General features: G+C 50.2%; 1 protein-coding gene across 3 annotated transcripts in view; it reads right to left on the bottom strand.

Moving 5' to 3' along the window:
• The window catches only part of raw (NDT-like domain-containing protein raw), a 255,811-nt gene extending 231,534 nt beyond the window's left edge, over nucleotides 1–24,277 (bottom strand). For all 3 annotated transcript variants that reach the window (XM_089582333.1, XM_089582330.1, XM_089582336.1), the window contains exon 1: nucleotides 23,308–24,277. The gene's annotated coding sequence lies outside the window, so the exon portion shown is untranslated. The remainder of the gene's footprint in view (nucleotides 1–23,307) is intronic.
• Between the last annotated feature and the right edge of the window lie 365 nt (nucleotides 24,278–24,642).

Below are 24,642 nucleotides of genomic sequence, written 5' to 3'. Positions count from 1 at the left end.
CTGCTGTAGGTATTGAGCCACGAATAATTACTCCCGTTCGCAATGAACAACCCGCCCTCCGTAGACAAGTGAATTGCACGTTAAAGAACCCCAGGTGGTTGAAATTTCTGGAGCCCTTCACTACGGCGTCCCTCATAGCCTGAGTTGCTTTGAGACGATAAACCCCAATAAAACCAAAAACCATGTTAAATATGTATGTCCATACCTGCCTTTTCCAAGTCGTTCAGCATTCGTGGCAGATTAAAGTGTTTGCTGGCCATATTAGTTGTGCAGCACTTAACTTTCCACCTTTCTGGTTTTCGAGTACTGTGGATAGAATCGGTAAGGCGTACGCTTGTTATTTTATGGATAATCAGGCTTTGTCGTTGGATGCTCGAACGGTACTCCCTGCATAATTCCTACTTGAAGAAATTCTTTAGTGCATTAAGCATGAAAGAAAAAATATATGCTAAGTAGGTGCTGAATAAAGAGGGAAGGCGGACACACACAAATAAAACACCTTTCTTTGTGAGGTGTGCTTGCGCTATTCAACGTGGCCTTAAGAATACTGCACCAATTTGTCTAACGATTGCTGCCATGTCAAATATAGGAGATAAGAGTGCAGTGGCGCTGGCTCAGTACCAATAACCATTTCGGCATTGTGAATCCATTCATATATCAGCACTGTCTCTGGCTGATGTATGTACAGCCTTTGTCAAAATTATACAGCTTAAGAGGTTTTCTGTATAGTGGGGCTCTGTAGCATCCATTGAAGTCCTAAGCTCCGGAGGGGTGAGGACGAGAGTTCCTCTAATACTATCATCTATAGCCCAACAAGTCACTTTGTTAATCTTCGAGAGGTTTGGAACGTTTTCGATGCAAAACCTGCTGCACTCCAAGCCGTATTGATGTTAACCGCTTGGGTTGCATATTTTTCACAAATGTAGCCATTTGCCCAAAATGAATAGGCAGGAAATTGGCTACTACTAAAGAAGGGGTACAAAGGCAGCCTGGAGAATTTAGGTTTGCAGAAAATGAAGTATTGAGGCGTAGTTTTTTTAGGCGGAAGCCTTTAATGCCTCATCGTTGTAAGCAGGAGCTGTCGACAGAAATGTCACGCTTTTCAATTGGTCGAAACGGTCGTGACGTCACAGTGCGCGAATTTCAAACGGGGCCAATTGTACTTTGGCTACTAACCATGCAACCAATTAAAGGGATCGTATAGTGATGCTCGAAGTAAGATTGACTGAGTTTAGGTAATTGCTTACTTATCCAATTAGTCTAACCTTTCTAGTCAGACCAGATAAATAAATAAAACCTAGTAAGAAATTCGCCGAGCTTGGGAATCGAACCCCGGTCTCCTGAGTGCGAGTCGAGCACGCTACCACTCCGCCATGCCAGCTCGATGGTTCGGAATGAACAAAGGTGCGTCTAGCGAATACGGTGTCTTCGTTCACTCCCATCTTCCTCCCTTCCCGTTACGGCGAGGTTTTGGTGTCCACCGAGATATGAGAGACATATACATTTCCTTTCCTCAAAAACCAATTTACCCACGAGCAAGGCGTATTTGTCCGCGTTTCGGATTGGTCCAAATTGTCGTGACGTCACCGCGCGCGAATTTTGACGGGTGTCCACCGAAATATGTGAGACAGTTACTGCGCAACTTCCTTACCTCAAATACAATTTTCGACTAGTGCTATCTGACAGATGCGAGACAGTTAATGCGTAATTTCCTTTCCTCCAATACAATTTTCATTTCCTTCATTACGGCCCCTCTTTTTTCTTTCACTCACACTTCCGCCCTTCCTGTCAACCCCACCTAGACGAACTTGCTGTTGTTCCTGTACGGTGTGGTTCGGGTGTCCACCGAGATGACAGAGAATTACAGCCCCATTTCCTTTCCTCAGAAAGAGTTGCGTTCAAAGGGCTGCGCATCGCGCCGAACGGGTGGTGGCGTTCCGTGGACTCCCTGGCAGCGCTACAACACGCTGTCGCGTTAAACTCCTAAAGGCGAAGCTTAAGCGTCATTAATTGGCAGTTAATTAATGCACCAACAAAATGTGCAGTGAACAATCGCGTAGCAGAATGCAGCACTCAGGCTTTCGCCTTTCACCACTTTAGCCGCTAAAGTTCCTGGTAATTTTTGTTGCACTTGACCGGAGCGACCGGTCCCGGTAGCTGAGCGTCGAATGAAACGCGAACAAGGCAGTTCAAAATGGAAGAAGCAAAACAAGAGTTCTTACTTGAGGCAGACTGAATATTAGTGCGCTCGATTTTCATTTGATGGCGTGAAGACCACTGCATGGAAATGTTATTGGGCCATGCATGCATTTATTCTCCAGCTGCTTTTGTGTCCTTCTTTTGGGGACAACGTTTTCCTGCTCTCGCTTTGGGTAGTCATTGATGGTACATTCACGCGTCGACGGCCACCCGGAGACAAAAAAAGCGCTGATAGCGTGTTCGTACTGAACGCAGCTGCTGATTGCCGTTGCTATAACATTGCCGTTGCTATAACTTGCAACGTGCCAGCGCGTGCCGGTGCGCGCTCTCGGATGGCATGGTGGCCCGGTAAGCAATGCGCTTCGGGGCGATAAAGAGCAAGTTTATGCAATCACTGAACACCCAATCGAGTGCCTTGCACTGCCTCCCAGGTGTGCGGTTCTGCCGACAGAATAATCTGCGAAAGCCACAGCGGAACCGCGTATACGACGAACGCGCTTTTCTGCTCATGTCCTTCCCCTGCTCTGTAGGGCGAAGAGATAAGCGTTCCAAAAGCAGGAATTAAGCTGAACAGTGCAGGTACGGTACATCAAAGCTCTCTCTTGCTGTAAAGTAGGCAGCTTATCGCAACCGCCGTGCCATGTAGTACAGTACTTAAAAGCGCGTTCGCGCCCTGTCGAGTGACGGACTAGCCTTCCTCACGGGGATTGTTCCACTGCACTGAGCCACGACCCATTAAGTCACGCACGACGTGGCCCAGAAAGTTTTGGAAGACAGTGTTCATGGGCGCTGAGCTGGCGGCAATAAGATAAGCGCTACCGTATCCTGCGTTCAATGCGTAGCACGCATAAGCGGATTCACTGACGCTAATGTTTTGATAGTAACGATATGAATTAATACAACGTACGTAAGCATCATCCAATCGGATATCTGGGGCTGTCTGACGCGCCGGCTGATGCTGCCACCATAAGCTTAATTATTTAATTTATCTGTAAATACGCCGCATTTGATGATCAATACTAATGCATCGCATACAGGAAAGCACTGCGAAGAATTGTTCTCACTGTTCTCACTGAAATGCTGGCGGTCTAGCGCCACGCACTATGTACTCAGTCACATGGCGGAGCCCATGTTTCAGGGTTTTATTCGTGCCTGTGGGTCTTTTATTTCCCAGCATAGAGCGATTAACAGCGCAGGCCAGATTATTTCGGTAAAGAGAGGTTCCGCTGGATCGATTTGTCAAATATTTAACACAACAGCTCTGTTGGGTGAATTTATCCTGCTCTCTCTGTCAGCTTTGGGAAGTTGCGCCATCCCATAACCAGTAGCGAGGTGAAGTGCGTCCTTGTAGGATATTTTCCTCTCGTGCAGCAAAGAAGACATGCGGACGAATCGCTTTTCATCAACTGGAAAATCCTACAAGATGTGTGGTCGGAGAGCAGAGAATGAGCTGTTTTTACTGAAGGCAACCACACCGCTATCTAAGAAACAACGACATGAAGAAAAAGGAGGGATGGAATGTACAAAACAGATGGTTGGGAACGCGACATGTGCCGCTTTGAAAAAATTCCTGCGGAAAACTTGGCACACAGAGCTACCAGCATGAAACGCAGCTAAGACAATGCCGGACAGAAGAAAAAATAGACTGCACTGACATTCCTACGGCTGTATGGATTCGTGTCAGTGTCTGGACATTCGTTACGACTATTAACAGAGACCGCATGTGTTTTGGGATTGAGTGGTGCTTCACCAGTTCATAGGGGCTTACCGACCGCGGCTAGCAGCATACGTGACCCATCCGGTAATCTGCAACGCTGCTCCTGCAAAGCATCCCATGTTATCATCTCCTTTCAGCAACCAGACAGACGGCATTTTTTTTCTGGTAGTTCCGGTTCTTGCTCTGTTTGGAAGCCAGATTTTACAGCGAAAACCCCAACTGCGATGACCTTCGGTAAGCCGTGAACACGCGTGCACGCGATCACGGCTGAGCGCGCCACATCCGAAGACGATGAAGGTAGCCTGAGAGGCGTGCAGGGATGTTCACGTGATTGGTCCCTCGACAGCCTCTCCGGGCACTTGGACCCACTTCCCCAGAGCCGTCAACCCCTCTCACGTACGGGGAGCTACCTTCAAACCGCGAAGAAAAAGATACGCGGAACCATACGAGGAACTCAGCAGACAGGAGACAGTAGAGTTGAGTAATATACAGACTAGGACCTTCTCAAACCTAGCAATGTTCCATAAAATCGGGTCCAAAAGATATAAAGACAACACATGAACCGCATGCGGAGAAGTATCTGACATCATTCACATAATATGGAGCTGCAGAGAACAATTAGAGAATCATAATACTAGAACACTCAGCCAAGCGGATTGGGAGGCGGACCTGGCCCACACGGGTATTTCTGAGCAGTGCGAGCTGCTCACCAGAGCCCGACAGGCAGCCCAAGCCACTGGGATCCTGGACTGAGGACTACCACCAACGCAGTTCCGAAAAGCCAATAAAGTTTTATTCATTCCTTCATTCGACGGCTGATGATGGAGCGTCGCAGCCAGCGCCTTCCGCTAAGCGCAAACGGGTCCACTTCTGACAGGTATACCGTCTGTTGGAAAACTTTACAGCCCATCGAGCGACTGAAATGAACGGCGTGGTAGATTGTAAACTTTTACAACAGACGGTACATATATCCGCCAATACTGTCCTACTCACCACCGCTGAACAGCTTGAGTGAACACTTGATTGCCCCTAGACTGCCGCTTATAAAGTTGTGTAGACAGGTGCACGGTGGCTTTCAGTATGTCGTCCCCGGACCGGGAGTGAATCCTACGCGTGTGCAAGAAGCGACGGGCTAAGTGCGAAGAGAGAGAATGAGATGAATTTATTGAAAAGGAGGTTGGCTTGAGGCCAATGGGGGGTAAGGAAGGTAGGGCGGGGCTAGGTATGATTCACCATGGAAGCCTCACAAGAGAAGCTCCATAGAGAGCTGCCTCTTTCGCCGCAGATGGCGGCCGAATCCAGTTCTCATGAGACGTCACTGCTGTGGGGCAACGCTTGTACCGCATTGTCTGAAGCCCCTCGAACTCCCGCGCGAGGTAACGCAAGTTTGGGTTCACTTAAAGGGGCCCAGAAACACAATCTTAGTTAACTGTTTTGCCTGTTGATTGCATACAGTGAGTTATAATGGGGCTATTAGCGTCGGTAATACCGCGTACATTCCGTTTTTTAATATTTTAATGTCCTCCCAAAAACAACTTCATGGCTCTGATGGTGTCGCCACACAGTGGCGGGTTTTTAGCAGCGGATATGACATCCCCTGGCGCGAGCTTGATGACCGGACAAACAGTAAATATACTGCAAATTGTGTGAATAAATAGATACACGTTTTGTCACCTGTCTGCGTTTTATATTTGATCAACAAAAACAATTTGTTTGTCTTAGATAAAAGCCGTGCAAAGCAAGTAAAATAAAAATACACCACCAGGGGCGCTCTGGCATGGAAACAACGCTGACAGTCTCACAGAGAGCAGGCAACCATGGAGTACAAACTTCCGCGACGTGCTCTAGCTGGCTGTTTTGATTGATTGCGCCAGGTGCCGTCATTGGGAGAGCGAAATAGGAGTAGGAAGCTCCGCCAAAATCGAGTTGAGGGCAGCGTTTTGTTTGCTTGTATTTTGAAATTTCTTCACTGAATAACTCCCGTTCCTGTGCATCGATTCCTGTAATTCTTTTTAAGTCAGCATCTGTGTGACATAAAGAACCCACCTGAAGTATAGCCGGTATTCCCCCAGGCAGTGTTTCGCAGCCCCTTTAACAGCCGCACGCATAGCACTTCACTGCTGGCGGCGACTGCGGGTTGGCGGGGTCGTTGCGTTGCCATCTCCAGTTCCTTAATGCGACTATGTCATCTGTCACGGTGTAGCCGGCTCTTGAATTGTTGATAAAATTAATAAGGCGGCGGTCTGGCGCAGGAACATCAAATGCGAACGCAGCGACCGCCCAGCAAATGCGTTAGCTTTTGCAGAAACTATATCAAAGGAACACGCCGTCCCTTCCTTACAGGTGAGACAAATGGCGGCAGCTGGTGCTCTCCATAAAAGTGAGCACCGGCATGAACGCAGCGGATTGGGGGAGATTGAGAAGTGGCTGTATCCGCCCTGTACAAAATGGCTGTATCCGCCCTGTACCGAGGTGCCACGCTGACCTCTGCAAGCCTGCCCACAATATCAGGCGATGAGAGCAGCGCCCGTCATAGTGAAGGCGTGATGGATATTGCGAGTTGCTGCCATTCCCATGCACAGTTTAACTTCTAACCCAAATGCCTCCGCAAAAATAATTTTGCGAATTAAGAAATTGCAAAAAAAGAAGAAATTAAAAACCTTTGGCTAAAAATTTAAGCGCGGACTCTGCACTTTAAGAAAACGTGCACAAACAGGTTCTTGAAAATCTTTCCGTTCCCTCAGAAGCACACCGCCAGCACGTGCCTGGTCAAGGAACAGTGCGTCACGGAAGGCGGGCGACGCAAGATAGGTTGCCTCACTGCTGGTTTGGCGGCTGCCGCATTACGCGCATCTGGGAGCAAGACGCAAGCAGGTAGGCGGACGCTGGTTACGATAAGACGGAAACGCTAACGTAGCGTGCCAAAGGAAGAGTGCCCCTCGCGCCGGGTTTCTACGTGCTCAGAGAGACGGCGGGAATCCTGAGACTTCGCAGTCGCAGTGATTTACGTATATACAGGAAAGGGCGCCTCCGCTATTCACCAGCTTGGTGCATGCTGTCTGCCATTGGTATCGGGAGAAAATGGCAGGAAAGCGCATGAAACGTTGCTACGTCGATATGAATTCCTTGGGGTGCACGTACGGATCCCCGCACGCCTTCTCAGCGATAACGCCGTGCGCCGAAGGCTGGGCGCACGGTGTGGCGACGTTGGCAGTCTTCCTGGCGGGTTGTTTCTGTCGTTTGGAGCGTGCGGAATGCAAATGAGAGCCGGACGGCCACCCCGGGGGACAACGTTTGGAGCACCTTTCCTGTACTCGCTGCACCTGCCTATGTTTATTTCGGCCGTTCGTGGTCGCTCATAATGTTTAGTGGAGGCAAAGATTTCCCTCTCTCACTGGGATTTGAATGCGACGTCGAAAGCGACACGCCCGACCTCGATTAAACGCAAATCGCTTTAAGCCTCAGAGGAAAACAGGAAGTCGAAAGCAGCTAAAGTATGCCGCTAGTAGGCGGCTGTAGTTTGAAGGAGCTTAGGTGTGGATTGAGGTCTCACTCGAATGCGCCGTTTCTTGAAATAGAGCAAGTTTCCCGCTGATACCCGAATTTTGATGCGCACTCCAGCTGTCCTTTCTGCATTATGTCTTTATCTAAGCGGTCTCAATAAAATCCAATGGCAAGCTTTTTATCGAGGAAACGGATTCACCTGGCTGCGAATACAACAAAAAAGGCAGATAGGACTTGAGCGGGCGCTGAATGTTCACCCCGGCCGTGCCCATTCTAGAAATGGGAAGAGCCCTATAGAGTCGCCCAACCAGCTCAAGCCCTCGTGGCAACGGCTGCTATACATGATCCGTCGCAATACCAAAGCATGGCGGCGCTTCTCTGCCCGGCTGTGGCGCCGGCGACCAGATGCCAATAACAGCAATTGGAGGCCCTATACCGGCGAGGTCTGAGGGCTATCAAGGGCCTTCCCTGCCATGTACCCGGAAACAGGAGCTGCACTGGTACGCTGGTTTGCTCGCGCTGACTAACACAGCACGTCCGCCCATGAAGGGCGCCACGGACCGTCTATGGGTGACCTTCTAGGGCCGTGAGCCAGCTGCACTACTCGGGCGAGCGAACCCAGGAGAACCCGGCTATTTTCTGGCACGTACTACCCTGGGAGCACGAACACGATTACATGCTGTCACGTACACATATTCGCGGACTGCGCCGAAGCCCTATTAGTCGTTTTCGGACTTCCGCGCAAGCGTTCGGCGGTCGACCGCATCCAATGGGTCCGCACTGCCATTCACTTGACATACGGTGCCCCTTCAAGGTACGGTGGGTACCTCGGCCCCATGGGACGCTCTCGAAAAGGCCGATTCGCCCGCGGCCCGCGCACTACGTGTGCACGCGTCAGCACATTGAGGGGCGCGCTGTCGGCCGCCATCCATCCATGCATCCAGCGCGCCTCTCAAAGTGCTGACGCATGCACACGTAGTGCGCGGGCCGCGGGCGAACGGTCCGTCGTGTGAATCGGCCTAAAAGAGCGCACCCACAGGCTAGCAAGCAAGGGTTTTAGGCCACTCGGTAGCACCCACACCGAACTCGATAGGGAGCACTGGAATCTTCGACAGTGCCGCCGTCTTTACCTCCAAGTGATTCTGCCTGCGAGTCGAACCCCTTGCCCTCGGCCTTCTCCCCAATGGTGCCGGTGTTCGTGAACTAGGCGCGTTCCAGCTTCCCCATCACTCGCCGGTGTGGCAAATGCGCCCCACCGGCGAGTGTGAGTCGCACCGCTAGTCTCGACGTGGTCACTTCCGTGGCCGCAGCCATTGATGCAGATGGCACCGCTTCCCATGCTTGGAGGCGGACTTGGACGCGTGCCGCCAGACAGTCACGCCGTAAACACATCTGCTCGTGCACTAGCATCACCCACCTTGGAGCCCTAAACTGTGTAACCTAGTTTTACATTTTTGAAGAGTGGAATTTAGCCTCGCAGGCAGCACAAGAAGACCCCAGCATCACTGTGAAACTTTTTATCGGATGCTTTCATGACGAGCATTATTTATCTCTCTCTGCTTCCTTAAAGGCCGATTCACACGACGGACCGTTCGCCCGCGGCCCGCGCACTACGTGTGCATACGTCAGCACTTTGAGGGGCGCGCTGTCGGCCGCCATCCATCCATGCATCCAGCGCGCCTCTCAAAGTGCTGACGTATGCACACGTAGTGCGCGGGCCGCGGGCGAACGGTCCGTCGTGTGAATCGGCCTTAACCGCACGTGTCCTTGTGGCATCCCCGTTATTACAGTTCCTTCCTCCTGTGATTCCAAGCTTGAAACGACTTCAACTTGGAGAGCTGATGTGCGGTATTAAAAGGCGAAGAATGTCATTTGTAGGGTTTAACGTCCCGAAGTGACACATGAGCTATGAGAGACACCGCAGTGGAGGTCTCCGGATTAATTTAGACCACCCGGGGTTCTTTAACGTGCGGTGACACCGCACAGCTCGCGGGCGTTTTTGTATTTCGTTTCCATCGAAATACAGCCGCTTCTGTCGGTGTCAAAACCACGATTTAAACTGCATAAAAATAGGCTGCAGGAAAATTTAGAGTTCCTGGTTCTTATCTGTGTTTCTCATACATACTGAATATATTAACAAAAAGATACTCTAGGCAGGCCACCACTCCATGCTAATACCCAGGCTATGTCCAGAGTAGTTTGATTATAAAGTGTTCCTCCTTCTGGCGCGCACCTCTTCTTTTCTAAGCCTGATATTAACGCCAATAAATATTGGTGATAAAGAAGTCATGTGCCCCCAATAACCGCTCTCTGACGTCGCCCAGTGCGGGTCATTGCATTTGTATTGTTAAAAAAACTTATATAATATGTGATTCATTAGGCAAGAGACGATTCATTAGGTATTTTCCTCTGGATAGTTAGTTCGCATTGCGGTCATCAAGCTTGCAAAAAGGAAACCTTCAAATACGTTGTGCCATGCCAGGAATGACCCAGCAGTCACTAAGAACTCATTACTCCGCACTCGCAGTGGCTTCCCTGCAGTCACATGCGTGCGCGCACAGAGGGAGACCCAGTGGCGGTGTTTAGCAGGGCCGTTTTGCACCCAAGGCTGCGGCCTTCGTATTTTTAGCGACTCCTTTCTCGGAGGAGCGGAAAAACGCAGCGGAAACGTGCGTTTTGCGGCCGCCTCAAAGACGACTGCGAGCTGCAAACGAGAGCGGCCGTCGCTGCAAACGGTACGGTGGTGGTGAAATGGATAACCAGCGAGGGTAATCTGTTTCACCCACACCAATCTTTCTGGCCGACGCCACGCCTCCTGTGCACGTGACAGAAATCTAACTACTGAGCAGGTGGTCCTGTGACGTATACAATGAGTTGGCAATTCTTCGTGGTCTCTTTGGTCACCATTTCAGCGACCACGCGGAGAACAAGTATCGTGTTGCTTGTTTGGAACACTTAACGACATACAACGTGTAACGTGTAATGCTGTGGTTTCAGTGGGAAAGCCGGAAGTCATAGGCAATTTACTGACACCGCGGACGATTTTGACTGCTGTTCACAGATTTTCTTTGTGCGCTTGAATGCCACTAAGAGGTTGCGTAGCTTTTGTCCTGCACCACCAGAGCTTGCAACCAAGCTGCGTCTGTTGCGGTCCATCAGCTGACCGGTGGGCGCGCGCCTCCGAGGAGACGTTCGCCGCTCGGCGGAGGGCTCGCTCATCGCGCGACATGCCACGCCCCCTCGCGGATAGCTTTTCATGAATCGGCCGGAGGAGCGCTAGAAAGCATGAATCGGCCGGTTCTTTTCGCCCAGATCCGGTTCACGGCGAGCGCACGCTGAGGCAGTGTTGACGCTGCGTGCGAGCGGCTGGAATGGAGCCAACGGGACGCCGCCTCCGCTCAAACGCGCGCTCGCGCGGTTGCCTTGGGGCTGCACCGCGCGAACGGCCGTAGGGGTGAGCGGCACCGCGCGATCTTGTGTTGTTGGCTGGCGCGCAACCTCTTTTTCGCGCGCAACCTTTTCCCTCGCAGAATATATCACTGGTGACTCAGCTAAATATGGTGCTGCGCCATGATGGTGATGTTGGTCACCGGGTTGATTCAAGTTGGGCCCCGTTGGTTCACGTGCGTGAATCAGGTCTCGCGAGAGTCAGCGTCGTTGTGAAAGCGCCGCGTGTACAGCCGACTGGGCTCCTCCCCATGTTGTCGCGTCAGTTTATCGCCGAAAGGATGCCTCGTTTCGAAAAACGAAGCAGCCACCACGTTGCAAACCGGAAGCCTCGTCTTTACGAATGCTATGCGGAATGCTTTTGACTCGCCCGCTACTCATGCTCGATAGAAGACGCGTCTGTTAGCACGCCGAGAGGCCAACGCCAATGGTGTCTTCTCCTGCAGCAGAAACACTTACTCCTGACAGGATGACCATTTTCTGCCCTATCGTGAGTCCGCACTGCCACGAGACCGACGTCATAGCAGAACTGCCGAGAACTGGTAATTACTGCCCACCACCGCTTTGCTTCGAAGGGTATCAAGGGACCGGGACTGCAGGCAACGCTGAAGTGAGCAATAGTGGCACAGGGGGATACAATGAAACATCACCAGTTTCCGGAAAGCATTCGTATTTTTTTTTTCATTTTTTTTGTTTCGTCACCTTCTACATGCCGTAAAAATCGCGATAAAATAGCAGCCACTAGGAATGTGCTATGAATTGGCATCCCTTCTTCCAAGAAGGGACAAGGTGGAAGGGACGCCAGATCATGGATCGAAAGCTTCCGTGAGGGACAGTTGCTGCACTAGGAATGGCTATCGCTCACGCGAGCCGATAGGCCGCACACTTCCTGTACGTTTCAAGTGAAACGATATTGTATTCTAATAACGAGGCAAGAGTGCCCCTTTCAATCGAGATGTCGTTGGAGGGCTAAGCAAGTAACGCCGCGGCTATCGCTGACCCTAGGAAACTGATACCGTATCTCAGCTTTCTTGGAGGAACAGCAATCCGTGTGACAAAGGGGCGGCTGCTTAAAGCGTGTAAGGCAAATAAATGGACCAATAATTTCTTGCCCTCTGTGACGTTAGGCCATCAACGGCAGAGCACATGTACACTACTCGGCCGTATACTATAGCGTATAGTCGACCTGAGTCACACGGAATAACGAAGGGCGCCTATTGCTAAAACCGCAGAGGTTGCAGCTTTCTGCGACATAAGGCCAGGTACGCGCCTAGCAACAATGGAAATTCTTAGTGGATCGTTGGGCTAGTTCATATGTCGTGATCACATGAGGAACACTGCCACGAACCTATTGTCTTTGTTGCCATCGGTGCTTCGTTGCCAAGTCGTGATAAGAGGGATTATTCTTGTTATCACGTTTAGCGATTGCTGAAAGGTGACTTCAAAATTTCTGTGACCGTGACTCGATGACACCAACTGGTGTGCCTCGGTGTTCTGAAGCCTTCAGTGGACACCACTGAGGAACCCTGCAAATGGCGGTACCCTCGACCTATCGGCGGCGTAGGGTTGCTCTTGTCAAGCGGTCAGGGAGGCAGAAACAGTGTCGCACGCAGATCTGCTGCAAACGGGGAGAAGAATGGCTTCTACTCTGTGACTGACATTTAGATGAACTTTTTTCGCCTGTTGCTAAAGTACGTGGTCCTGTTAAGCTAATTTTTGACCACGCTTTCTCGATGGTTAAACAAATAAAAAATAAAAATCAATATTGCAATAATAGTACCTGAATTTTTGCTTGCCGAAGTTTACTCTGGGCTTCGAGGCAGAACGTAGTCGAGAGCTCCGAATTAATCTCGAACACCTGGGGTTACTTAACGTGCTCCTTAAAAACCTCAGCACGTTGGCAGTTGTCTCATCTCCATCGAAATGCGACCATCGCGGCCCAATCAAACCTAAGAGCTCGTGCTCAGTAGCCGCATCGAAGCAAGTGATCCACCATGGCGGGTTCAGCATTAGAATAGCCAGGAAATAAACGCCCAATTGGTAATCTGTCAGGCTTTACTCAGCGGATGCCATTTTTCTTTTGTTGTTGCAGTGACACGGAGCCATAAAACGTCCGGTGCCTCATTACGTCGTGGCGACGTCTTAGCCACTTGCACTGACGCATTCGCCAGTTACTTCGTCCATGTACCACGTGACATTTTCTGCCCTGCCCGCGCTCCGGTGCTCACCGTTTCTCGCTACTTCGCTGCTAGAGCGCAGTTGTGTGTGCCGCTTCCTACTTCGCTTTTGTCGTCTGCAAGCGCTGCTTATCTCATAATATTTAGAAAGTGAACTACTAGAATTTAGTTAATAATTTTACTAGCCAACATGATTCTCCTGCTTTCTGGCGTTCGCCAGCACTGCCATTGCTATGCCGCAAATTGCCTCTCTTTATCTGAAAAATCCTATTTTTAAGAATTAATAACGGGCTCCCCTGAAACACGCGGCATTTAGTAATACCACTGACGTCTCCTCTGGTTACAGGTCCTGTATGATTCGTGAGTGTGCTTAACGGCTGACTGCTGCTTAGTGTAAGTTCTGAAAATGAAATACACTTCATCATGAAGCACATTTAGCTCCAATTTTCGGCAGGTCGAACATGAAACCAGAAATGAAGCCGAACTTATCCCAACACTTCCGAACATTTCTCTCTGAATGGTGTCCAGCAGGAAAAAATCTCAGCGCCGAGCGGGATCCGAACCATCGACTGCGTAAACAGATCAGCTTCGCTTCCCTATGCCTTACGACGTATTCCAATCGGCGATGCGGAGCAAGTTTTTTTACCCAGAGAAACCAAACAGAGTGTTTAGTACATATGGGATTTGGATTCAGATGGTCAGTTCTGATTGGACCGCGACTGTATCTAGCTCCTTAACGGATTCGGAGATATGCTCCGGATTGCCGATTGGAATGCGCCAAAGAGCACTCGGCTGTCACGCCAGCCTCACGAGCTATGTGCTGAAACTGATTATCTCTCGAGCTAGCACTTTAATTCCTCATCGCCTTCATCTTTCAGCCGTTAGTTTTGCGCTTTGAGACGCCAGCGCCAACAGCGCGTTGTTCAGCTGGAAGAGAAGCGGCTGATGGCGGCAGTTCTTCACATGTCCAATATTCTTGGACAGGTATTTTGAATTTTGGAAAATCGAATGGCGCCGTTATGGAAATATTGAAGATAATAGTCCATTCTTCTGATGTGTAGCAAAATTATACTTTTAAAGTTTTTCTATCGCTCGCACCGAGCAGTTAAGACTGCCGTAGAAAACCAATGGGGAACGCTTTTGACGACACCAAAAACGTTAATAGAAAATAAATGCAAGCCTGCCGATAGGAGATCTGTGGAGATATTGATTCTTATAGTTAAATCTTGCAATATATGAAAAAAAATGGCGTTCATAAACTTTTTCCTGTTCAAAAATGCTTCAGAATTTGTTCAGAATTGTTGGGTATGAACCTCGAAAGCAGCTGGGAAGGCTGCACGCTGAACAGGCAAAAAGTAGAAGGGGGAAGGCGGCGTTCCGTCCAGCAGCCAAAGAACCTGGTCAATACACGAGTGCGGGTACCACGTATGAGGCGTCCTAGAATGTGCTACGCCTCTCCTACAGTGCACAGCCGCGGTAGCTTTAAGGCTTTGGCGCTTATAGCTGCTGATCTCAAGTTCTCGGGACCGAACCCAGGCCACGGCGGCTCCATTTCGATGGAGGCAGTCTCAACGCACGTTAAAGAACACCAGGCGGTCTAAATTATTTCGGAACCCTCCACTACGGCGTCCCTCCTAGCCCATTAAAATACCACAAACTACTGCTTTTTGTTGCGATAGCCCGGATGATACTGATCATGGCGAACTGTGTGACTGAAAAACCACGTTGGATGCAGCGATTAGTTTCTAAGATTAAAACGACGAGTGGCGATCATGCACATTTATAACGTTAGTAAAAGATGGGAAGCAATAGACAGGTTCTGCTCCTGGCTCCTGCGGTCTACACACCAGTTGCTGACCGCAGCATGTGTTTTGATGAAAAAGCGAAAGATGCAGTTCGTGCTGTACAACTGAGAAGTAAGCTGTTCTCGCCCATGTTTTTCTGGATGTACGGTTGCGGGCATAAGTACACCAAGTACGGTATTTTGTTTTGAGTGCAATAATGCCTGTCCTTCCATAAACCAATAAATATTGTGTGTCAGCGAGAAACAGCACAAACGACCGCACTAGCAGTCTGAACATGTCATGCCTCCCAACAGGGCTAAACGGACAATATCATGCTCCGTTTAGTTCTATCCGCACCTGTACATAATCTGTTTAGGCGAGAAATACAGGATTAATTCCGCAAACTAAATCAAGACGTAGAAGCTGATGTACTTTGCAAGATTCTAACTTAAGTTGCATTGCCGCAAATGATTGTCTACAGAAACATGCACAGTGGCAGTTCGGTGATCTAAATGAAAATTTTCGATTATGTCCACACGCCTCTGGGCTCATTTCATTATTACGAACTTTTGTCAAACAGCAGAAACATGAAATAGAGCGTGATTCTATCACATGTAAGGAAATTACAAAACTTTTCATCAGTATTTCTCTTGTACAGCCCGCCACATTCGTTGTTATCAGTCTTTGGCATTAATCGCGCAGACTGACGCGCACATGAATGAAGGTTTAACAGCTTCCGAGTAGTATCAGTCAGCGAGCTAACCAAGCGGCTCCCGTAAACGCTGCCGAGAATCAACCAACACATGGGTTGATTACTGTGAGTTGTCTCACCGCAAAGGGCGAAGCGTAAAGCGCTTGCGTGTTCTATTGCTTTCGGTTTACCAGATAAAAAGAAACCAGACCACAACAGCAAGAAGGAAGGCAGGGATGTTAACCAGAAGGGTGTTCCGGTTGGTGAGGAGCTTTAGTTGAAACTATTTAGAGGCCCTGTGGTGGGACTTTTCACGTACCCTTAGTCACTAAAATTTATTTTGCGGTGATAGCCGTTATTGGCGAGGAGACCCAACGGACGCAAGTGTGTCCGCGTAATCAAATCCGGGACTTGAGAAGGGGAGGGACTTGAAGGGAGGACTTTGTCAGCGTGGTAGCGAGAATGTGAGGAGGGGGCCTCAAGAGGAAAAAGAAAACGTAAGCAGCAGAAGCTGCCGCGAAGATGGAGAAGAGGCATGGAGAAAAGACCAGGCAAGGTGACTCCATAGCGTGCATAATGAACAGGAAAGCAAGCAGTGCTCCTGCGGCTTTAGCTGCCGAGTGTGCCCGGTTCACCAGCTGGATCTGCTCGTACGTGTCAGAGCTGGACAGCATGGCCTCCCATTTGGCATGGGTAGGATCAGGGACTTTGGAGACCGCCAGATTGTGATGAAAGTCGCGCGTAGTACCGAAGCGACGATGGCGGCTGTGTACGAACGTCGCACACGTCTGGCTAAAGTATGACGTGACGGCTGCTTCTTAGATGAGGCGACACCGAGAGCCATGAACTCCGTAACTATACAACATCGCCTTCATGGCATAGAAGCGGCGCTGAGAAACAAGAAACGCAGCCAGGACACAAACGCAACGAAGCGACAGCACGATCGCCTTCGCAAAGAGCGGCAAAGAAAGCAGAATTCGACGAAGAACCCATACAGTGGCGTCTTCAGCATGGAGTGCAGCTGGACCATCACTGACTCCCTTGGACACCTGGTGAAGGAGGAAACTTTACCGCTGGAAGATGTTCCGCTTCATGTTGACGCCGATCACTTGGTGCCAGCCTTGGCGACGGCACGAAAGACAGGCGAAAAGAAACGGGTGCGTAAGAGTTTGTTTACTGACAACGCTTTGTGTCTATGCATGGCAACAAAATACGACGAAGTACGCATGCATTACTGCAGTGGGATAGTCTAGGCATGGCACGGACTAGACCGCAAATTATTTTTTTACGTTAGTAACTATGGGCATGTCGCATATTTTTATTGCACACGCAGATGATTCTTGAGGTATATAGCTGATTATTTCCGCAGTTAGGTATATCATCTGCTGACTTCTACTTGCTATGCCTTCGTAGCTCAGCGTCTGTTGCAACCGGCCGGAATGGCTTCCCGGAACCGAAACCAAGGCCTGGCCGTTCGTCAACGGAAATCGACTGCCGATGCGCCACAACAAAGAAGCGAGTAAAGAAGGCTATATGCCAAAACGAGCCTGAGATAGAGCGGCCCATGTTGCTCCATTGTTCGAAACTTCGTTTAACTGGAAGGAGTGCTTGCATAATGGTAGCCAGCTACAGCAAGTGACACGTTTCCCCGTCTTCGTTACTCGCGCGGCACACCGGCTGCTTCCGTTGTACTCGAAGCTCCATTTTTTTTCCCTCCGCCTCGTTTGTGCGTTTTCCTGCCGGGCGATATTCCGCATCCGCGCAGTAATTACCGATAACGATCTCTGCAATGGCTGGAAAAAACTCCTATGCTGCGAGCTCACCGAAGCGCGTCAACGGTCACACGAGCGACATGGGACGCAGTCCGGCGATCGGGCGGCGCTGTGTCCCTCTCTCGTCCAAGAGATGCCCCACACCTGCAGCACAGATCGCGCGTTCTCCCCAAGGCCGCGTCGTTTGTGGCCTCACGCGAGAAGAGCTTGCGCTTGCATACGCTACGCGAGTTACGACACGCCGAGCGAGCCGGCGAACAGCAACGCGCGACACCCGTTGACGTCTTCGTCGACGTCTACAACGGCAGTCTTTCGGTTTTCCACGCCGTGTTGCCCGGGGGCAGCCAGGCGACCACGCCGCCGCCCCAAGGAGAAGACCTTGGTGCATCCCGCCGCGCTGCGGAAACCGTTGCGTTGCGCACTGTTTCGTCAGAGCCGCGCCGCCGAGCCCCTTGGCGCGTATACGGGCAGCAGAGGCGCGGGACGCCAAGGGGGAGGCATGTCCCGAAAGGCACGACCGAATGGATCGCCCACAGACTGCCTTCGCGGCGGGGGAGAGGGCGCTAAACTGGAGCCCGTAAACGCCCAATGCCCGGAAAAACATGAGGGCGGGAAAAATACGCGGTGTTTTGCGCAACAGGCTTACGCGCCAACAAAACGTAAACATGACCATGGCCGAATCCTTCAGTTATTATTTGCGCCATCAGAAAGAATGCGTGGAACACGAAGCACGAACTGTGCGCACAAGCTGTGGGTGTGACTCTTTAAGCCGTTAGGCAAGTCCCGGAAGTTAAAAAAAAATTGGAAAATTGGTTTTTGAGGAAAGGAAATGGCGCAGTAATTGACTCACATCTAGGTGGGCACCCGAACCTAGCCGTAAGGGATGGGAGGACTCCGGAATAATTTCGACCACCTGGGGATCTTTAACGTGCGCTGACATAGCACAGCAGATGGGCGCCTTTTTGCCTTTCGCGTCCATCGAAATGCGGCCGCCGCGGCCGGGTTCTAACCCGGGAACTCCGGCTGAGTGGCCGAGCGCGTTAACCACTGAGCCACCGAGGCGAAATCTGGAATTTCGGCGAAAAGAGCGGAAATTTCGTTTTCATCAAATGAACTTCAAAACCATGTGTTAAAACCCTTCTATATTCGGCGGTTTCTTACTGCGTATAGAAAGGCTAACAAAAAAACAAACGGACGAAAATGTATACAAGGTTGAAAGTTTTTTGTTTTACGACTCATTTACACAATGAACTTCGTTCGGGGCAAATAGCATCGCCATTCACGCCGTCATTCCAGTAGTATGCCGTAATCAACAACTCTCACATTCACTGCTGACCAATGAAAATCTCTAGTCAGACCCTGCGCTGACCGTTTTCAAGCGCGGGCGGTAGCGATGCACCCGTCGTGGCCTCAGAAGAAGGCGAAACGTCGGCCAGTTTTTATTGGCAGCCAACGGACCACATATACCGATGGCTTAAAGTGGGAATAACCGCGTTAGCGATTTTTTTTTTTTCACTGTCTTTGAGATCTGTAGTTTTTTTTTTTTTTGTGGCTGCAAACTTTAAAAGCGCGCCATATTATCGCACGCATAATTGCTGGTGATTCCAAGTTTGCGTGAGGCGTGAGCGGTGCGCCTATTGCTATGACACGCGAGATGTGACGCAGAGTTCGCTTGGAAGCAGTGATCTTGTGGCGAAATATTTCTAGACATCCGATGAACGTAATAGTCAGGAACGTATAGAAGCCCGCTGTCGAGGAATCGTCGCAATGCTATTTGTAAGAAGCGCTCCAAACGAGGCATACTATTCTACCCAAGTGCGGCCTTCAGCATGCAGCAGCTTGAAAACTTCTTAACGGTTGGGAAAACGCGCTGGCGACGGCTAGAGTTTCTGCTTACAACTCTTTTTATTATTCGTACGAGCGGAGGCTTCTACAAAAAGTAGTACACTTCTCCTTCGGCGCGGCTGCTGCCCATCGATCACGTGCCCGAGTTCTGAAGGAACACAGTCGCTACACTCTAAGCAGTAAGGAGTAAAAAGGAATTTGTCCTCTAGCACACACCCTTTAAAAAGGGCGTGTGCAAGATGACAGCTTACTGTATTTTTACTCCATTGTCGGTCTATTCGAGTTTAGAGTGTGTGATTGCACATATCTTCAAGTGAGCAAACTATTTATGACGGACCGCAAGGTGAGGACGGCGAAGAAAGACACACGAGCTCTAACGAGGAACACGTGCAGAAGTTCTATGTACTAGAAATATAGCTGATTAACGTGACTGTTTAGGCTTCGTGGTATGACGTGACATGTCCTCGTCGCTGTTCGTCTTGTGGTGGGCTAAATATTTTCACGTCGTGTCGCAGGAACGAGCCCAAAGTGCTCTGTTATTCAAGTGAGTATGTGATGGCGATCACGAACTCAATGAGGGGCTAATTATGGCCGTCATTCTTCTCCAACGTTCGGCAAGACCGCAGAAAGACGGTGAAGTGAACAAAGCAAAAAACAGCATTCCGCTGATGTCGTACGTCAAAAACGTCTGGAAGTGGCGCGGAATGAGGCCCTTTATTTGAGGACGACTGCGGTCAATCTTGGCCGGGCACAAATTACTTGGGGGGGGGCTTGTTGACGCTCGGGGCTAAAAGAAGCGATGTGTTATCAGGTGTTCTGATAAACCACAACTTTTGGGAAGGTTGTCAGCTGACAACGTGCCTCCTGCGCCAGTTGGTCTGGGGTTAAATTGCCAGCAATTCCCACACGAAATAGACCTATCACGGACTGCGCGGTGATGTTTGCAGGATAGCCTGCCGAAAAATTTTCGGTGCTCGCTTTCACTGACTGCAGAGAAGAAAAATCTTAGATGGAGGGCTTCTGGTAGTGCCTTGTAGTACGTTTTGGCGACCACGCAATGTGCCTCACTTTGTAAAAACCCCTTGAGTGCTGCAACTACTCCATTAAAGTAAACGAAAAAATGTGCTCCGCCAAATTGGTCAGGAAATCGTGTGAGCTAGCAGATGCGCACCATACGTCTTAACCAATACGAATGGATCAAGTTCATGTAGTTTTCCACAACTGTCCGTCAGAGTATGCGAACCTTGCTCAGAGTGTGAAATATGCGACGAACATGCCGCAGAAAACGCATGGTACCCGAGCAAGGTCGCAATGATGCAGTTGCTGCTGCTGCTGCTGCTGCAAAAAAAAAAAAAAACAGACCTACAAACCCAGCGCTCCCCCAAACCCCGTAAATCTAGGCAAACGCTTCTAGTTTGCGCTGCTGCCACTGTGTACTGAATGGCACTGAACATCAGAAAATACCGCGGGAATTTGGAATGTTTCGAACGCCCCATTGATTTCCTATGCTCGTCAGAACTATTTCGTGGAAGCGCAGGAAACATTATGCCTATCAGATTCTGCAGCGCACAGGAAGAGTAGGCCATCAATACGTACATCTTCGCGCATCACGTCGCCGAACACTTTAGTTTTCTCTCAATCACAAATCAAAACATTCCTTTTGATTTACGCAGTGTTCGCCATTGGCGGCCGTCAGACGGCGTTAGTTTTGATGTCAAGTAATGTCTGGGAAATCTGGGCACGCCTCCACCTTCTTCACGCATGTGCACAAGGATAACGCTGCAACATATGGCGCGTTCTTGACAAAGCCTCACATTAATGGCCCAGACCTGTGGGGGAAGCGTTCTCACTGTACAGCGGGCGAACACAGAAATTTTAGCTTACGACAGACTAGGCCGCCACCAACGTTTCCCCAGAAGAAAGTCTCTCCCAACTGTCGCTTCACCAAAACAAAAAGACATATGATCGGCTTTGGCGACTGGGCCTGAGGCCACTAAACGTCAAAGACGGTCTTCTCACGTAAAATTTATTCCGAGATAGGAACAAGTAGGCACACACGAGAAACGTTGGGTTCAACTGGTGCAGAAATTCAGTCCCACCGCTTGCCGATAGATGGCACTGCATTCTGTCGACTAGGGCGGAAAACTCGCCCACCCGATGCAAAGGGAATAGTCACATCATCATCATCAGCAGCATCATCACCACCTATCTTGCTCTTTTTCGTCTGCTACCTGTCCCTACTCTTCCAAGATCACCTGGATGACATGGATAGCCTATTCTCCTACCTGCACGGCCGTCTGTACAGTGCGCGCTTACAAAGACAAAGGTGATCCTATTGTTATCCAAGTTAGTGAATCGTTGTCCCGGTGAGTTCTGCAGTGCTGGCGCAAAAGCGGATTGCAACGCGGACTGCAAGCCCCAGAATGCTCCTCTGCATGAAAAGGATACGAAGGATGCAACGCACGGGGTGCGCACAGGAAGGGCGCCTGAGAGGGCGTACAGTGTTACGCCGTGCTGACGGCGGTCGCCCCAGGGCGCGAGACAGGCTGCGCCCGCAAGACGGCGTGTCTCCACGCACGGCTGCGGCCGTGACCTCGGGCGTTGGCCGAGGGGCGAGCCCTCGGCCGCCAAGGACACGGCGCTTCCGACACGCCCCCTTGCAACCACCCTTCGGCCGGCGGCCAGCAACTGCGCGATAGGGGCGCGCCGTTGCGCTGGCGGATCTGTTCGCTTCCTCGGCGTCCACACGTCGGCACCTTCTCGGGCTGGCGTGACATACGAACTCCCGGGAGAAACGCGCCTCTTGCGACACAACGACCGATGCAGACGGGCGTTCGGAAAGAGCGCAGCCGGGTACTGATCCGGGAGCGGTTCCTGTTATCCTTTCCTTTCTTCGTGTACAGTTCTTCATCGCAAAGAGAGGGCCTTTTGTCAGACCACGAGAAAGAAATGGCATTGCGCGCAAATCGCGGTCGATGGTGGCACGCCCCTTTTGTTGCAAATCGTGTATGTCATTACCTCAAATTACAGCTCTTACCGTCGTCCTTACGCAGCTATTTTTTGCGGGACTATTGTTGTTGCTTTTTCTTTCTCTCTATCTTGAGGGCCATGAAATGGAAGGGTGCTTGAGTTTGTTCATTCGCCTCGGCGTCTATGTGCGCAAGTCTGTTGTCGACATCGCAACTTTATTATTTCATTCGAAAGACGCGCTTGAGCATGCAGGTAAAACAAAAGCCAACTATAAATAACATAACTTTATCGAAACTGTGACCTTTTGAGCATAAGCAGTCTCTATACCGAAATATGCATACGTATAGAATCATTGCTATCGTGCATGTAAACAAGAACATTTCTTTATGTAGCATATGTGTGATAGTGGTCATCTGAGAATTATTACAGTATCTATAAATTTTTTTTTCAAATTTTCATTCAGTCTGTATCTTTTATCCAACACAAACGCTCTAGTGTGGCAGTCTGTTTTCTTTCTGACCATCAGTACACACAATTTCTACCATCGGAAAACATTATGCTTGCGCCTTGACAGCTTTAATTTGATAGTGAGTTAAATTCTGTGCCAGAACTTCTGCAATGTTCGCTGGCATGGCTCCGGAGAGAAAACTATATATTTACAGAAGTAAACCTCCAGCCTTTTCTAATTCATAACGAACTGTGGTGCTTCGCATTGTTTTAACCATGCAAAATTTGCTGGTTATACGCTTGCAGCTATAGAGAGAAAGAGCTAGCTTCACGCTGCATTAACCGGGCAAATGCAGAGTGAAACTAGCACTTGTTTTGCAGCATTTTCGCAAATGAAAGGTAGTAAGGCCTTAATGACATAAATGAACATACTAATCTACGCCGCAGCCCTATTTCTAACTTAGTAAATCATTACTGGTCGTTTCCGGACGTTCCCTTGCTCGAGTAAGTTTACTTCCTGTAATATATGAAATGTCTATATAATACAATACCCAAAGGCTTAGATTTCAAGGTTAAACAGGAAATCTTTATGTTGCACCGAAGTCATAGCTTGAAGTCTAGGTCTCCAAAATATCCTCCCTGGCTAGCTTTTTGCTTCTAGCAACCACTTCTTCTCATGAAAACGGAATAAAGTGGCTGTGGCGACATGCGTACCACGGACATCCACCTTAAACATGCACACGCCTGAACTTACTGAAAAGGGGAGGTATCCAAGGGCACCAGTTGCTGCTTGTCATTCTTCAATTCTCGTTCTATGAGCGTTTGCACTGATGTTTGGCGGTCTTCACCAAGGAAGCAGCAGGGGGAACACACTGACTTTGTAACCTTGTTCGCGTTTGTTTTCCCTTCCCAGAAAGTGTCTAAAAGGAGTAATATGTTCGATCTCCCACAGCAATCCCCCTTGCTCTTCACGTCGTGTTCAGGAGTTAAAGTGATTAATGTCCACACAAGCTCTTGCAAACGAGGCGAATAGGCGGCTGTAATAAAGTCGCTCTGGTCACATACGACGTGGTGTTCAGGCTTGTCACGAATGGGTTTCTTACTTTTCACGTTCACAGCACTTCTTTGCGTTCGACCTGTTTGCACAAGCTTGTTTAACCGGAGTCTAAATAAAAGTCAAAACCGCAGTGAATGCAGTAACGCACTTCCAAGACACGCTCCTTATCGCGTGCAGCTCTGAAAATCAGGTCAGTCCGATACGCTGGCGACTTGCATGCAATGGCAGTTGCAGATGGAGCCTGCAGTCTCCGTAGCGGCGTATCTTCCGCTGACGCTCGCACCACTTCCTCCTCCTGGACCAGGCTGCGGCCGGGTATACGCAGAACAGACACAAGAAGTTCAGCCGACCTTGCGTCGAGGGTAGGTCTCCACCGCTGACACTCTGCGCCACTGACGTTCGTGCTGTTCGAAGTCGTGTCTCGGGACGTTGTCCGGTCGCTGCGTCCACTTGTTTCGATTATAGCACTGATGTGCGTGGTTGGTGGCAGGTCCTCTCGACGAGGCAAGATCCGAGCGGCCTGCCCGCTCACCTTTCGTAGCTGCCACGGGAAGGCCTCGATGTCGCGCTGCGTACGATACTGCAGGAGCGCCGCGCGTCTACGCGGAGCGCGGGGCCCAGCACCCCGGGAGCAGCATCTTTCCCGCGCGGGCACCGCCGGGCTTCCCTGAGCGGCTTCTGCCGAGCGCTCACTCGGAGCTGGGCCCGCTGGCATGGGCTCCTATTTTCAGGTCCCGCTTCCTCGGTTTCAACAAACGGTTATTTCGGGAGCTCCTCCCCTTTGGCGTGTGCCTGCAGCGTGCACTCCACTCGGTTGGGCCCCGCTTGTTCACTGCGGGCGATCCCCGCGCGCAGTCTTGTATTCCCTGCAGCCGCAGGTCGCCAAACATGCGCCGCGTAGCTCGGCCGCTGCTCACCGGTAGCTGGTTTCAACCGTTATGCTGTTTCATGTAGAGCTGCGGTTCACAGCCCCCCTGGTGCATTACGTGAGGAGGAGAGTAAATCTGAGCTGGTTTCGGAAACCTTCTCCTC

Source organism: Amblyomma mixtum, chromosome 3 (genome assembly GCF_055824585.1).
Source record: "Amblyomma mixtum isolate Tamu chromosome 3, ASM5582458v1, whole genome shotgun sequence".
Classification (NCBI taxonomy): domain Eukaryota; kingdom Metazoa; phylum Arthropoda; class Arachnida; order Ixodida; family Ixodidae; genus Amblyomma; species Amblyomma mixtum.
This window is presented reverse-complemented; position numbering and strand designations above follow the sequence as displayed.